This window comes from Pipistrellus kuhlii, unplaced genomic scaffold, assembly GCF_014108245.1.
Source record: "Pipistrellus kuhlii isolate mPipKuh1 unplaced genomic scaffold, mPipKuh1.p scaffold_m20_p_16, whole genome shotgun sequence".
Classification (NCBI taxonomy): domain Eukaryota; kingdom Metazoa; phylum Chordata; class Mammalia; order Chiroptera; family Vespertilionidae; genus Pipistrellus; species Pipistrellus kuhlii.
The window spans coordinates 28,443,193-28,456,254 of record NW_023425471.1 but is presented as its reverse complement, the minus strand read 5'-3'; the positions used below and the strand labels follow the sequence as shown (position 1 = coordinate 28,456,254).

Sequence of the window (13,062 nt, the reverse complement as noted above, 5' to 3'; positions counted from 1 at the left end):
TAAATATCTGGCTGAAAAAACTAAGTTTTTGTTTTTTTTAGTTTTCCATCCTTGTCTTGAAGTCATTGAGAACTGAAACTGCCCTTTTCACAAAGGCCAGGCAAGCTAAAGTGGGACAAGTTGGGTGGGAAAAGATTACCCAAAGAACTTGTATGCATACATATATAAACCAGAGCTAACACAGGGACACAGCCAATAGTGTCATGAAGGCCTCCTGGGCATAGAGGTATCGGGGGAGGGGGAGAGGCGGTTGGGGGGGGGGGTTGGGGTCTAGAAGTGTTCAAAGGGGAAAAAAGAGGGCATCTGTAATACTTTCAACAATGAAGATAAACTTTTCAAATGAAGAGTGGCAAGTTGATGTAAGACATTAGTCATCTATGGACAATCACCACACCCTTTGCAGAAAGCTCACTAGCACCAGAGTCATTCAAGGGGCAGGCCAGGAGAATCTATCAGACTCTCTGCATGCTTTCACTCAAAGTGAAGGTGCACTTCTAGAAACTGTCAAGTGCCTACTTTCAGAACTCAGAAACTGGGATTATAGTTGTGCTCTGATCATTAGCATTTGTTTTTCTCTTGTTCCATAGAGATGCCTCTCACTACATACCTGATTGTTTACATCAGAGGTGGGTATCACCGCCTCCCAAGATGAGACACAACTTTAACTGAACTAAAGAACTTTTCTCAGGACTGAGACCGAATTGATGATAGGATGGTCTATCAGTCCAGCTTCTGGAGTGTGAAGTTTTAGAGGATGGAACTGTAGAGGCTCAAAACAAGTCACCCAAGATGTGTTTCTGGTATATGGATTGTTTTGAGCTAAAGGAAATTTTGGCCTCAGGCTCCAGAGGGTCTTCTGTTCCTTCCTTTCACTACCTAGAAGAGCTTGAATAAGGGGCCTGGCTCATAAGAAGACACCATCAGCCACAATGTCTTTTTGACCCACCTATATGGCAGGGCAATCTCTTCTTTACTAAACATCTACTCTTATTACCATACTGCAATGTCCCCTTCAAGACCCCAAAGGTGCATGACCCCATCATCCCTAACTTGGGACGTCTTATGTGCCTGGATCCCTCTACCCATCTCTGAACCTCTTGTGCATGTGGGGTCTATGACCTTACGTGTACGCGGGGTTCCCACACCCGTGTGTGTATTAAATTTGGTTATGTTCTCTTGCTGATCTGTCTCTTGTCATTTTGATGATTGGAACCTTGAGTGTAGAGGAAAGTTTCTTTGTCCTCACACACCCTTAACTAGAGTCATTGTGGTGGTCATTTAGCAATGTATGCAATTATTTAATCATGATGTTGTACACCTGAAATTAATGAGAGTTTATTTCAAGTATACCTCAATGACTAAATGGTCTTGGAAAAAATAAAAATAAGTCAGCTAGACATTCGTTTGATGAACAAAACAAGAAAATTAAAATAAGGCCCCCCCACCCCCCGACTTGGCCCCACTGTCTCTCGAAAAACAAACGAACTATAGAGAGGGGAAAAGTTGTCTGCCAAAAAGTATAGGACCAGGCTACTAATCAAAGACATAATAAATGTAAGGAAAAGAGTAGGAGCTATGCTGGTTCCTAACAGACTTGCCTCAGCAGACGGATAATTTGCATTTTGATTCTGAAGGCCGCTTTTTTTCTGAGGGCGGAGGGCGGAGGGAGAGAAGGAAGACAGGCATGGACGGAGTGTTGCTGCCATCCAGCGGCCACAAGTTCTCCGAGCCGCGAGCAGCCTCCGAGAGGCCTGTCCCTGCGGCCCAGCCAGTCCCCGCGGGGGGGGGGGGCGCCTGAGGACAGTGGGAAGGGGAAGCTTTGGGTCTGGAGCTGGCAGCCCAGCCCGCGGGTAGTGCGGCGGGGTGGGAGTTGGGGGACGGGGTGCCTTGGGTTTCGGTTTGCAACTGAGACTCCGAGGGGCCTCCTCCCGAAGGCCAGTCTTTCTCCCCCCCCCCCCCAACACACACCCTCACACCCGGAAGCCACAGCCAGAGCAGCAGGAAGTTCCCGCCATTCCAGCCAGGCCCTTCCGGAAGGCCACCGCAGTGGCTGATGGGAAGTGTGGCCATTTGTCTCGGGGCTATGAGGCGCCAGGTCCCCTTTAGAGTCCCCAGGGCCTCAGTGTATCCTGTGGACAGTTTCTTAAGTCCTCGTGGTGGAGACACAGACTAAAGAAGGATGGTTACCAGAGAGAAAGGGAGGAGGGGAATGAAAAGGGTCAAATATATGATGTCAGAGGTAGACTAGATTTTGGGGTGGTGGATGCACAACCCAATATAGAGATGATGTGATAATAGAATTGTTCTCTGGAAACTTGTGTAATGTTATTAACCAATGCCAGCCCAATAAATTCGAAAGAAAGGAAGAATGAATGAGTACTGGTGTAACAGACAGTTAATTTCTTTGTTTTCACTGGAAATTAAGGACTTAAAGTTGAAGAACTTTAATATATGCAATTAAAGCCACAGAAATGAAAAGCAATAGGAAAAACAACTGGGCATACAAGAAAAGCAGAATATGTTTTGGCGAAGAAAAAGAACAACAACAAATGTGGTATTAGAATCGCAGATTTTTGAGGGAAAGGAAACTAAGAAGAAGAACAACAACAATAACAAGAAATGTGGTATGAGAATTGCAGATTTTTGAGGGAAAGGAAACTAATTTTGTCCTAAAGCCACGCTGGTTGTTTCAGAATGGGAAGGAGAAAAAATTGGACAGAAATCTGAATGTAGACAGGAAGGTTGTAGAAGGTGAGTGAAAAGGAGATCTTGAGAAAGGAAATTTTATATGTGGTCAAGCTGAGGAAAAGTAAAAGCAATTCATTGGAGGGAGAGAATCTAATAATAAAAGGATAATATGCTAATTAGAATGCACAGCAGAAGGACCTTAGGGACGTCCTTCCGGATGTCCTTCTGGAGGACCTTCTAGAGGAGGCTATGACACCCACTGGCACCAGGCCAGCCCAGGTGGATGAAATGCGATTGGTCAGGGACCCAGCCATGGCCCCATGATTACCCTGCAGAGAGAGACCCAGGCCATGGACCAAAGGCTGTGGCAGATGGGCGGGGTCTCCCTCTGTGGGGGCATCATCAATTGCCCCAAAGAGGGAGGCCCAGGCTACCCTGCCTGGTACTGAGGCTGGTGTGTTGGGCCTCCCTCTGTGGGGTGAACCATCCAGGAACCCCAGTTAGGTGGGTGGGGCCTATCTCTTTGGGGTGATCCATGGATCGATCCATTGAGATCCATCAGGGGTGGACTGTGAGAGGGCATGGGCCTTGCTGAGGGACCCCTCTGCCTCAGTACACGATTTTGTGCACCAGGCCTCTAGTTTATTTTTTTATTATTTTTTAAAAATCAATCTTTATTGTTCATATTATTACGAAGGTTCTTCTTTTCTTCCCCCCTCTACCAGGTTCTCACCCCACCCTCCACCCCCTCCCCACCCCTCATTGTCCTCATCCATAGGTGCACAGTTTATGTTCAATCTCTTCCTCCCTCCACCAATCCCTTTCCCCAGAACAGTCAGTCCACTCCCCTCCCATATCCCCGACTCTACTACAATGAACAGCTATTATTGTTCATCAGGTTTTTCAATCTCCTTTTTTGTTGTTGTTGTTGTTTTTTAATTAATAAACTTTTACACTTCTAAGAACAAATTTTAAAATCTAATAATTTTAAACCTTGTTTTTTTTTGCCCTGGAAATTGAGAAGCAAACTTGTTTACATGTAAACTTGCCCTTAGGCTATCAAAAGGCGTAGCCATTCAAGTGTAAATGGACACATTGTTTAAAGATAGCTGCTGGTTGGAATTGGATTACCTGTTCTGGGTAGGAAGGGCTTGTCTTCCCCTTTCTCCATTAAAATTAAGGTGTTAGCTTTAAAACCTCTTTTTGGCAAGAGACCTTAAACCTTCAGAACTTTAAATCTTTCAGATAGTAAATCAGTTACTTAGCATTTTCTCAAATCAATAATACCTCCACATGCCCAAGGATACACTTCACACAAAAGACATTTCCAAATAGATCAACCAACCTCATCCAAACCCCACACAAGGCACTCACAGATCAACACCCCAGTGCTATACTAACTCAACACATCCAGATCTAAGCCTTCATCACTTGATTCAGCAGACTCTCAAGTTCCCCCAAAAGTTTCCAACCATGTCTGAGAGGCAGCCTTGGGGCGGAGGCAGGCAAGGAGTGAGCTGTTTCAGGCCTGGCTGCTCCAGGCCTGGCCTCTGTTGCTCTGGTCCGTTCCACAACCAGCTGCTCCGGGTCTGGCCACTGTCTCTCCCGGTCTAGCTGCTACAGCTCCCGGCCTGGCTGCTGCTGCTCCGGGCCTGGCTGCACCCAACCCGGCTGCTCTGGGCCCGGCTGCTCCGGGCCCATCCGCTCCGGGCCTGCAGGATGTTTAAATATAAAAAGTAAACCGAGGCAAAATTAGACTATGTACCAATGGACATAGGCAACAGGGGTGAGGACATGAGTGAGGGTGGTGGGGGGTGCAATGGGGTGATAAGGACACATATATAATACCTCAATCAATAAAGAAAAAAGTTTAAAATTAGATTAAGTTCTCCCTCTGCTGTAAAGAGCAATTGGTCTGCCACTACTGCTGTGAGAAGGTTTCTGCCTCGAAATAAAAGACTGTTTTATCACAATAAGTTTGTGTGTTTCATGTTGTCTTAATCAGATCCTCCATTGCTGAAAAAACACCAATAAACCCACCGAATTTCCTCAATATCAAGAAATTAGAGTTGCTAACAATTACGTAAACTTCTGTATTTGTCTTTGAAAGCTTTTATTGTCACTCTGGTTAAGTGCACAATTAAGTATTGCTTCATAATGATGCACTGTTCAGTTTAGTAAGTTTGACAGACTCTCCAAAATTTAAATTATAAATAGAGTCTTGACCTCAGATTAAGTTTGGGATACTCCAGAGGGATTCCTGGAACACCTAAAAAGTTTTGTTTTCTCTCTCTACGTAAGATAAATGTTAAAGTTGTTAAGCTCATTTTGGTGGTTGAAATTATGTGGGAAGCATTGACAAACAAGAAATAACAGCTAGGACAGTATAACTTACTGGTTGAGTCTTATTCCATGAACCAAGAGGTCACTGGTTGATTTCCACATCAGGGTGTATGCCAGGGTTGTGGGTTCATCTCCAATAGGGGACATGCAGGAGGTAGCTGACTGATTTATGTTTCCCTCTGATCAATGTCTTTTTTTTTTTTTTTTTTTTAAACATTGCTGAGTGTTATTTTTTTCTCTGCTGGCTCAGCTCTGATTTTTTTTTAAATAATTTTTTATTGATTTTTTTTTACAGAGAGAAAGAGAGGGGTAGATAGTTAGAAACATAGATGAGAGAGAATCATCGATCAGCTGCCTCCTGCACACCCCCCAGTGGGGATGTGCCCGCAACCAAGGTACATGCCCTTGCCTGGAATCGAACCTGGGACCTTTTAGTCCGCAGGCCGACGCTCTATCCACTGAGCCAAACTGGTTTTGGATGATCAATGTCTTTATCTCTCTCTCCCTTCCTCTCTCTCTAAAAATCAATGAAACAATATTTTAAAATAGAGATAACATTGAGCAATCTTTATGTTGTATTTGTATATGTTATAAGTGTTCCAGAAATTATGTAAAACTGCTAGAAACCTAAGATGTATTGACATTAGGAATCTATCACCAAAACTGAGGAACACACTAAAATGAATGAAGCTGTAGTTATCAGATTGTGGCACAAGAGTCTCATGCCCTCACTGTGGCAAAGAAATTGTCTTCCACTTGGAGTTTACCTTCCACAATGTCTAGTGATCCAGACACTTATATCAAACTAAGCAAGTCATGTGAGCCTTGATGGACAGTCCTGCAAACTTCTTGGAATCATCGCCAACCCAGTCACCTTCAAATATCAGGCAAGGTCAAGAGAACTAAGGGGAAAAAACACCTGGACTCAAGCAGAACAAGTCTAATTGCACAGGACAGAATAAACTGGGGAAAATGGCTGCCATTAAAAAAAAAATTTTTTAATTGATTTCAGAGAGGAATAAGGAGGGAGAGAGAATTAATGATGAGAGAGAATCATTGATTTGCTGCCTTCTGCATGTTCCCCCCTGGGGATTGAGCCAGAAACCTGGGCATGTGCTCTTGACCTAAATTGAACCCTGGACCCATTCAGTCCACAGGCCGGTGCTCTATCGGCAGAGCCAAACCAGCTAGGGCAAAATGGTTACAATTTTATGACTTTTTCTTTCTGGTTTTAAATTTTTTTTTTCAGATGAGAGTAAACTTGTTTCTCTTAAACTACCCATGACTTAGCAATTTGGTAAATTATGACATTGTAAGCAGGACTGAAACATTTATTTTCTTCTCTCTACCTGATTCCTCCAGAACTTGGAACCTCTCAGTGACTATTATCTCCATGGCAATAAGTTTGTTTGTGTAAGTTTGATATGAATGTGATATAAGGTCTCCTTATAACAGGACAGAATTGGAAACTGGTTTTATAAGCAAGGCTTTGACTGGAATGTCATGCAGAGACATGCAGAGACTCAGATGACAACCAGCCGACTTTAAGGCTTAAAGAGTGATGTGTGGAAGCCAATAGCAAGTCTCACAAATATTGACCAGGTAGCTTACTCACCTGGCTTTCTCTCTTTACATGAGCGACTTTACCATGTATGTGGGAAAAGAATGCCAATACTTGGCAGTTGCAGGCCCTCAGGCAGAGAGGAATCCACCCAAACCTATAGGTATTGAGGACAATGTTGGCTGGCAGTCTTTGCCTTTGCTTTTCAGGCCTCTGGAGGCCTTGTCAGGTGCAGTCTGAAGATTCCTGGTGACAAACTTCCTGATTTCAAAGAGCCTGTGTGGTTAGTCACGATTATTGCTGGCTTTATACAAATGACTACACCAAGTTTATTGAAATTAGACCTATTTTCCTAGTAAATTAGCCCTAATTTAGTTATCTTTGATAGAGAGAAAAATGAGGGTGATTTTCAAGAGAAAAATTCTTTCAGTACAAACTATAATATACCATTGTAGATATTTAATTCTAATGCACTTCATTGTCTTTTGAGTTTGTATGTTTGTTGTTTTAAGATTTCTACCAATACACACGACTGGATTTCAAAGTTTTCTAGATTTTTGTTTTGTTTTGTTTTTAAATATCTGGCTGAAAAAACTAAGTTTTTGTTTTTTTTAGTTTTCCATCCTTGTCTTGAAGTCATTGAGAACTGAAACTGCCCTTTTCACAAAGGCCAGGCAAGCTAAAGTGGGACAAGTTGGGTGGGAAAAGATTACCCAAAGAACTTGTATGCATACATATATAAACCAGAGCTAACACAGGGACACAGCCAATAGTGTCATGAAGGCCTCCTGGGCATAGAGGTATCGGGGAGGGGGAGAGGCGGTTGGGGGGGGGGGGTTGGGGTCTAGAAGTGTTCAAAGGGGAAAAAAGAGGGCATCTGTAATACTTTCAACAATGAAGATAAACTTTTCAAATGAAGAGTGGCAAGTTGATGTAAGACATTAGTCATCTATGGACAATCACCACACCCTTTGCAGAAAGCTCACTAGCACCAGAGTCATTCAAGGGGCAGGCCAGGAGAATCTATCAGACTCTCTGCATGCTTTCACTCAAAGTGAAGGTGCACTTCTAGAAACTGTCAAGTGCCTACTTTCAGAACTCAGAAACTGGGATTATAGTTGTGCTCTGATCATTAGCATTTGTTTTTCTCTTGTTCCATAGAGATGCCTCTCACTACATACCTGATTGTTTACATCAGAGGTGGGTATCACCGCCTCCCAAGATGAGACACAACTTTAACTGAACTAAAGAACTTTTCTCAGGACTGAGACCGAATTGATGATAGGATGGTCTATCAGTCCAGCTTCTGGAGTGTGAAATTTTAGAGGATGGAACTGTAGAGGCTCAAGACAAGTCACCCAGGATATGTCTCTGGTATATGGATTATTTTGAGCTAAAGGAAACTTTGGCCTCAGGCTCCAGAGGGTCTTCTGTTCCTTCCTTTCACTACCTAGAAGAGCTTGAATAAGGGGCCTGGCTCATAAGAAGACACCATCAGCCACAATGTCTTTTTGACCCACCTATATGGCAGGGCAATCTCTTCTTTACTAAACATCTACTCTTATTACCATACTGCAATGTCCCCTTCAAGACCCCAAAGGTGCATGACCCCATCGTCTCTAATTTGGAACGTCTTATGTGCCTGGATCCCTCTATCCATCTCTGAACCTCTTGTGCATGTGGGGTCTATGACCTTACGTGTACGCGGGGTTCCCACACACGTGTGTGTATTAAATTTGGTTATGTTCTCTTGCTGATCTGTCTCTTGTCATTTTGATGATTGGAACCTTGAGTGTAGAGGAAAGTTTCTTTGTCCTCACACACCCTTAACTAGAGTCATTGTGGTGGTCATTTAGCAATGTATGCAATTATTTAATCATGATGTTGTACACCTGAAATTAATGAGAGTTTATTTCAAGTATACCTCAATGACTAAATGGTCTTGGAAAAAATAAAAATAAGTCAGCTAGACATTCGTTTGATGAACAAAACAAGAAAATTAAAATAAGGCCCCCCCACCCCCCGACTTGGCCCCACTGTCTCTCGAAAAACAAACAAACGAACAATAGAGAGGGGAAAAGTTGTCTGTCAAAAAGTATAGGACCAGGCTGCTAATCAAAGACGTAATAAATGTAAGGAAAAGAGTGGGAGCTATGTCGGTTCCTAACAGACTTGCCTCAGCAGGCGGATAATTTGCATTTTGATTCTGAGGGCCGCTTTTTTTTCTGAGCGCGGAGGGCGGAGGGAGAGAAGGAAGACAGGCATGGACGGAGTGTTGCTGCCATCCAGCGGCCACAAGTTCTCCGAGCCGCGAGCAGCCTCCGAGAGGCCTGTCCCTGCGGCCCAGCCGGTCCCCGCGGGCGGGCGCCTGAGGAGACAGTGGAAAGGGAAGCTTTGGGGCTGGAGCGGGCAGCCCAGCCCGCGGGTAGTGCGGCTCGGAGGGAGTCGGGGGACGGGGTGCCCGGGGTTTCGGTTTGCAACTGAGACTCCGAGGGGCCTCCTCCTGAAGGCTAGTTCCCCCCCCCCCCACACACACACCCGGAAGCCACAGGCAGAGCAGCAGGAAGTTCCTGCCATTCCAGCCAGGCCCTTCCGGAAGGCCACCGCCGTGGCTGATGGGAAGTGTGGCCATTTGTCTCGGGGCTGTGAGGCGCCAGGCCCCCTCCAGAGTCCCCAGGGCCTCAGTGTATCTCCCGTAGACAGTTTCTTAAGTCCTCGTGGTGGAGACACAGACTAAAGAAGGGTGGTTACCAGAGAGAAAGGGAGGAGGGGAATTAAAATGGAAAAGTATATGGTGTCAGAGAGAGACTAGATTTTGAGGTGGTGAGTGCACAACCCAATATAGAGATGATGTGGTAATAGAATTGTTCCCTGGAAACTTGTGTAATGTTATTAACCAATGCCAGCCCAATAAATTTGAAAGAAAGGAAGAATGAATGAGTACCGGTATGAAGGATAGTTCACTACTGCTTTTTCTTTGTTTTCACTAGAAATTTAATCTTTTAAACGTAAAGAACTTTAATAGCTGTAATTAAGACAAGAAATGAAAAGTAATAGGAAAAACAACTGTGCATACAATAAAAGTAGAATATGTTTTGATTAAGAACAACAACAACCAAAGTAGTATGAGATATGGAGATGTATTTTTGAGGGAAATGAAATTAATTTTGTCCTTAAGTGAGGCTGGTCGTTTCAGAATGGGAAGGAGATAAAACAGGACAGAAATCTGATTGTAGTAAGGAAGGTAGGAAGTTTTGAAAAGGGAATCCTATATGTGGTCAAACTGAGGAAGAATAAAATCAATTCATTTGAGTGAAAGCGTTTAAATATCAAAAGTAAACTGTCCCACAATTAGATTTTTTCTCTCTCTCTGCTATAAAGAATGATTAGTTTGCTGCTGATGATTAGCAAGGGTTTTCTGCCTACACAAACAAACAAACAATCAAAAAAAGACTCTGTTTCATGCTGTTTTAATCAGATCCTCCATTACGTAAAAACAATATAACAAAACAAAACAAAAATAACCCCACCAGATCTTGTCAATACTAAAAACTAAATGTTTCTGCCAATTATCTAAACTGTATTTGTCTTTGAAATCTTTTATTATCGCTCTGGTTAAGTGGATGATCTACAAATAAGAAAAAAAACTGAGCCTTCTTTATTTTCTATTTGTATATAAGTATTCCAGAAATTATGTGAAATTGCTGGAAATCTGAGATGTCTTAACATCAGAAGCCTTTCAACAAAATTGAGGGACACACTAAACCAAATGAACCTGTCTATCATGTTGTGGCATGCGAGGATAAAATCATCCTGGTTTTGTAAAAGTGACTCCGCCTTCCCGACTTTTGCCATTCTGGTGGACATGCAACATGGCAACAGTCTGTTCTGAATCAGAGACATTTAACAGGGTAAACAATGGCTGTAAATGACATGAATAATTGGGCTTATGGGAAAGCCAAGGTTGTCACTTCCAGGTTCCCTCACTTTCTTTTGTAAATTTTTTTGCTTTTGCATTTCTTCATCCACCATAGTACATTTAATCTGGACATCATTCAAGCACTGCCTAGCTTGAGTTATCAATGTGTTCTCCTCCTATGTGTGTTGTCTGCATGAGTTAAAGCTTTCCCCTGTCATGAAGTGGATGCCCTCACCGTGGCTAAGAAATTGTTTTCCACTTGGGGTATACCTTTCACAATCTTTAGTAATCTAGACATCCACTTCACTGAGGAAATCATGTGAGCTTTGAAGGACAGCAATGCAGATTTCTTGAGATTATCACTCATCCCATCACCATCAATTATCAGGCAAGATAGAGAGAACTAAAAAGGACAAAACCTGGATTCGAGCAGAACAAGTCTAATTGCACAGGATGCAATGAATTGGTAAAAATGGTTACAATTTTTACAAAAATTTTGTTTGAGTTTTCAAAAAAATCTTTTGTTTTTCAGATGAAAGGAAACTCATTTCTCTTAAACTACACGTGACTTAGCAATTTGGTAAATTATGTCATTTTAATCAGGACTGAAGCATTTATTTTCTTCTGTCTATTTGATTATTGAACACGGAGTATAGAGGAAAGTTCCTTTCTCCCCCACAAAGTTAACTGGATTTATTGTGGTGATCATTTCACAATGTATGCTAATATCAAATCATGACATTGTACACCTGAAATAAATGAGATAGTTTATGTCAATTAACCCTCAATGAATAAAGAAATCTTTGAAAAAATCAAAACCAATCAGGTACAGACCTTGGCTAGAATAACTCTTAGAATAATTCAAATACTACTCTTGTCAAGAATATGGTACATCCTGTCGATGTAATAAATGGATTTAGAGAAATATATGGACTCTAAATAAGTCTAGTTCAAACACGATGAAAAATTTTATGAAGAGTTTATATGAGCCAAAATGCGGACACATGCCTGGGAACAAGTATTCAAATACTCTGAAGAATAACAGTTTTGCAGCTTCTTTCATGATGCATTTGAGAATAAGAAAGAAATTTAGGGAAGACTACATGGAAGTGGGAGAAAGCAAGGCGGGAATTGCATTACAAGGTAGTTAATAAGATGATATACTCTCTTAAGGGTGGTGGTTATGGCTTACTTCCAAGGTGTGTTAACCTAGAGAGGCACAGAAACAATGGACAGGGCTTGCATCACGCAAAAATAAACCTTTCACTCCATAAAGTATATGCCTGGAGAGTGACCTGCCCAGTTAGGAATTTAGGGTCAGATCACACTGTGAGGTGACTCTCCACAGGACTCCTGCTTTCATCCATGTATTCTGTGCAGGATGATCTTGATAATGCAAAATAAGATGAAACTCTTTCTTCTTTAAATGCAGAATAAGATGAAACTCTTTCTTACTATTTATATGAGAGAGAGAGAGAGAGAGAGAGAGAGAGAGAGAGAGAGAGAGAGATATCACAATGATTGGAGAGAATTATTAATAGGCTGCCTCCTGCCGGCCTCCCACTGGGGATTGAGCAAGAAACCCTGGGTTGTGCCCTTACTGGCAATGGAACTCTGACTTCCGGCTTCTTAAGTCCATGCTCAACCACTGACCCAAGATGGCCATGCAACGTGAAACTTTCAAATGTTGCTTGTGAAAATACTACATAAAAATGCTACCTGTTATACAAAGCCATACATAAATATACTTAGGGTTATTTCTGTCTGGGTAGTGAAGTGGGGGTGATATTTAACTTCTTACCTATGCTTTCTGAGTTCTGAACACTCATACACTTGGCATCTTGATTTTCCTGTGATGAACAACACAAGAAAGTTCCATATAAGTGGGAGCTATGCTGACTCCTAACAGACTTGCCTCAGCAGGCGGATAATTTGCATTTTGATTTTGAGGGCCGGTTTTTTTCTGAGCGCGGAGGGCGGAGGGAAAGAAGGAAGACGGGCATCGATGGAGTCTTGCTGCCATCTAGCGGCTACAAGTTCTCCGAGCCGCGAGCAGCCTCCGAAAGGCCTGTCCCTGCGGCCCAGCCAGTCCCCGCGGGCGGGCGCCTGAGGAGACAGTAGAAGGGGAAGCTTTGGGGCTGGAGCGGGCAGCCCAGCCCGCGGGTAGTGCGGCGGGGAGGGAGCTGGGGGACGGGGTGCCCGGGGTTTCGGTTTGCAACTGAGACTCCGAGGGGCCTACTCCTGAAGGCTAGTTCCTCGCCCCCCCCCCCCCCCCACCTCACACACACCCGGAAGCCACAGCCAGAGCAGCAGGAAGTTCCCGCCATTCCAGCCAGGCCCTTCCGGGAGGCCACCGCCGTGGCTGATGGGAAGTGTGGCCATTTGTCTCGGGGCTGTGAGGAGCCAGGCCCCCTCCAGAGTCCCCAGGGCCTCAGTGTATCCTGTGGACAGTTTCTGAATTCCTCGTGGTGGAGACACTGATTAAAGAAGGGTGGTTACTATAAGGTTCTCTCTCCTCCCAACTGGTGGGCGGAGTTATGACATTACTGGC

General features: G+C 43.5%; 1 long non-coding RNA gene across 1 annotated transcript in view; it reads right to left on the bottom strand.

The window, feature by feature from the left end:
• Positions 1 to 2,292: 2,292 nt before the first annotated feature.
• LOC118719781 overlaps positions 2,293 to 13,062 on the bottom strand; it is a 12,549-nt gene continuing 1,779 nt past the window's right edge. The window contains exons 2-3 of the long non-coding RNA XR_004988271.2: positions 7,337 to 7,341; positions 2,293 to 2,305 (exon numbers count right to left, since the gene is read on the bottom strand). This is a non-coding gene — a long non-coding RNA (uncharacterized LOC118719781). The remainder of the gene's footprint in view (positions 2,306 to 7,336; positions 7,342 to 13,062) is intronic.